Genomic DNA, 4146 nt, shown 5'->3' on the forward strand with positions numbered 1-4146 from the left:
AAACCACTCTTCCAAACGCTGGCCACTACCTCTGGTAGACAAAAGAAGTAATTTTCCAAACTTGAAATATTTTTCTGACCTACTGCCCCCGATGTCCACTGACAGAATTGCATGTTGAAAAACAGCAGAATAGTAAACAGTACACATTAGTGAACAGCTCATAAATATTTATTATTTTTTGCAAGTATTTGGCAAGATTACTGAAGGCTGAAACTATAATTTGGATTTGAACAGAACATCAAGTCAATCTACATTTCCAAGTGAGCCCTGAAGTTCCTGGCAGACCCAGTACTCTGCATTCTCACGGTCATAAGGTACCTAAGTACATGAGGTAAGCATTCTAGAGTTCTCTGAGATAAAAGATGCCATCAAGATATCACCTCGGGTTCATGGATTAAAGCCCAAAGGCCTCCCTCTTCTGGAATGACATTAGTTGTTTGGATCAGCCAACAAAACTATACATTTGTTTGAGACAGTCATTTACTAAGATCCATGTGCCTGGGGCTTTGAAGACCAAAGAATGGGTTTCACTGCTGTTACTCTATTTTTAAACAAAATCTTAAGATCTGTATTCTTCATGTGTTAAAAATCTACCATATCTCTCGAGCATCCACGATCAATGAAAGTATAAATCTGAAAATTCCCTTATCTCAATGGAGACAAAACAAGTTATGTAAGCTTTTGCAAAAAAATTGAAGATGAACACCAGAGTGCTCTTGTAGAATACTGCAAATGAAACCAAATTTTATCAGGAGTCTGACAAATATCCACCTAGCTTAATTCATCTCTCTCAGAAGAGTATAATCAAGTCTTAAGTACAATTTTGGGTAGTAAAACATGTAGACTGTCATCTTGGTAAAACTCCTCTAATTTGATTAAAGGCAAAATGAAATACAACATTACAAAAACTTCATTGTGGTAAAAAAACTTATTTGATAATACCTTTTGGTAAACACAGTCCTCTGCAAAAGAAGGAGTTTTTAAACCACTGAGCTCTCAACAGAAAATAGGAAAAAAATTGAAGTGATCAGAACATGGTTACAAAGCTCCTCTCACACACACAACACACCTCAGCTATAGGCTTTCCTTCTCAGTTCAAATTCATATTAAGCCCCAGAATTTGAACTGTAGAGAACTTAAGACAGAATTAAAAACCATCATCTAAGCAGAAGTTATGCTCTCACTTACTACAAGGAATTATTATAGACTAAGCTACATCAGGACATCAACTGGTATCAGGAAATACCAGTTTCACATCCTAGTTTATTCAGGAGGAAATGCTGACTTATAAGGTTCCTAAATACACTCTCTTCAACTTCTTCCATATGCAATTGTGCTGATGCCCTTGTTTGTGTAGCTAGGTTGCAAGTGAAATCATGAAGTGCAGACAAACAGCCTTCAAAAGCCAATAATTTGTTTCATATAGGTCATGTCACTAATCCAATTTAAGCAGTGCCCTCTTAAACCCACTGCTGCCTCAAACTCGTGGAAACCCGGCACAGAACTGCAAAAGCTGCATTTCCTTGCTTCGTGTCCCCCGCACGGACCAAGAAGATGCTGCACTTATAAACATGCAGACAAAGAAATGCCAGCTTCCAAGAGGGATAGCATCACCGAGTGGTTTAGGTAAGCCAAGCTGCAACAGCTCGAAACTTTTTTGTTTATAAGCCAACAAGAAATCTGGCCATGTAGCTTGAAAGCGTTCTGCTGGATCTGTCCAGTGCACAGAAATGCTGGAACACACCGAACGGTTCAGTTCCCATCCCTCTGGATTGAACTGTGACTCAAAGTGGACAGGCAATGCAGCAAAGGTACCCACTCCACAGCAGTGCTACCCACATGCTCATCAGCATTCACCTGATTTATTTCCAATCAGTTAGAAACAGATTCAGTAGTAAAGTACAGCGAACTGAAATAATTTAGAGGAAAATATCTGTATTTGAAATGATTCAGGCTGTTCAAAATGCTTCTTACAAACTTAGAAGAAAAAAAGAAGTGTTTCTACAGTTAGGAATTTGTCATCTTGTTTACATAGAGCGAAACAGCATTTCCAAACCTTTGGTCCTCAAAGACATCCTCAAAGACAATCTACAGATTCTGTCTTTCCTCAAGTTTTGGACTGTGTCAATCATCTTAAAAGAGTATTCCAAGCTACCTTTTATTATCTCCTGAATATTTCCGGATCAAATAACTCAAAAAATAAAGATATACTTCCCTTCCCATAAGTAAAAGAAGCAAACTAAACACATTAGGAGAGTGGAATGTCTACACCAGACAAATTCCTGATTTATCTTAAACTCTCCTAGAAACACTTTCAAAAAATATTATCAGGATTTTTTCAGGAACAAATTTAAAGAGCAGAACAGTCATAGTAAAATTCCTTAGCATGTCTAAAACTTCTGTTGGGGAAAAAAAATTCCAAAAAAAGCATTACAAAATCTGTTGCCTGTAAATACTGCACTTAAGCCAATGGCTCAGAATTCATTGCTCAAGACTACCCCAGTTCCAAGGAGACAAAGTTTTATTTCACCAAGAAACTGACCATTCCCTGTTCTACAGGGAAATAATGATTCCTACCAGAAGGAGTATTTCTTCTCTTATGCTTTTTATCCTGGTGAAATTAAGTCAGTTTTGAAATTATTTGCAGGCTTGAACACCTTTCTTGCACCAAACTTTCTGGAAACGCTGATGACAAGGATTGTGACCCTGAATTTAACTCATTAAATAGAAAGCCAGGTAAGAAACAGGATATTAAGCTTTTCATAGCCTGTGTTATCTAGCACAGCCTGGTATATTCTGGATAACCATTTTTATGATTTTACACAAAATTCATCAATTGTGGGAGAATGAGATGAGAGAGCAGAGCATGGATGACAGCCCCTACCCATTGCTGCGGTACAAAACCCGAGCTGATCTACAGCTCATGACAGCCATGTATCATGTTTCTCATAAGAAGAATTTAACCAGAGGCATTCAGTCACATTGGTAAAATTCCCCTTGTCAGATCACTTCCCTTTCTGGTTCTCAGAACACTGCAAATATCGAGAACTGAATCAGAAGCACAAAGCCTTACAGAGAAGTATTCTGCCCCTGGTGTGATATAAAGAGTACTCATAAAATCAGGTTGTGCTCCAATACCATTTTGAGTGGCTAGATACATAGATTTTTTCTATTTTGTGGATAGGAAGTGCACAAACCAGACTTTTAAAAGAGTAATTTAAAATGTAAACCTTCTTCAGTAAAGAAATTCCCTACAGATGCTTGTGGGCACTTGTGATAGTAAAATCTAATTTTAATTCTGTCAATGAGCTCTTAAACACGAGCCAAACACACACACACACACATACACACACAAAGGAAAAAACTCCAAACCCAAAACCCCAAGGGCACTGCAGTTGTTTCAGAACCAATTAGGTTGGAAAAGACCTCTGAGATCATTGAGTCCAACCTATGAGTGAACACCACCACGGCAACTAGATCTAGTGCCACATCCAGTCTTTCCTTAAACACCTCTAAGAACAGTGACTCCACCACCTCCCTGGGCAGTCCATTCCAAGACCTAATCACCCTTTCTGTGAAGAAAGTATTCCTGATGTCCAACCTGAACCTCCCTAGCACAGCTTGAGGCCAGGTCCTCTTGTCCTGCAGCTTGTTACCCGGTGGAAGAGACCAACCCCCACTTGGCCACAGCCTCCTTTCAGATAGTTGTAGAGAGTGAGAAGGTTATGCCTGAGCCTCCTCTTCTCCATGTCAAACAACTCCAGTTCAACTAGAAACAGCACAAAACAACATCCAAATAACACCACCACCTCAGAGGCGATGCTTTGAGCCCAGCACGGCTGCGCTTGGCTCTGGGGTTGAAATTTGCCAGCCCAGAGGAGCTGCTCCAGGGCAGTAACGCCGCACACCTGCAAAGCCACCAGGACACGGCAGCAGCTGAAAACAATATACGGTGAGGCCAGACCTGACACGGCCACCCACCCCCTCCAAGCAAGTGCTACCCAAAGCGAAGTCCCGAATCCCTGCAATTGCAAATCTCCCCGTACACAGGGTGTCTCGGAGGGACTTTGCCCCCCCGGCTACACAGACACGTCTGTCTGACAAGCAGCACCCGAACGACCCCGACACGGCCCCGCAGCCGGCGAG

Source organism: Manacus vitellinus, unplaced genomic scaffold (assembly GCF_001715985.3).
Source record: "Manacus vitellinus isolate BGI_N305 unplaced genomic scaffold, ASM171598v3 scaffold_6_pilon, whole genome shotgun sequence".
Classification (NCBI taxonomy): Eukaryota; Metazoa; Chordata; class Aves; order Passeriformes; family Pipridae; genus Manacus; species Manacus vitellinus.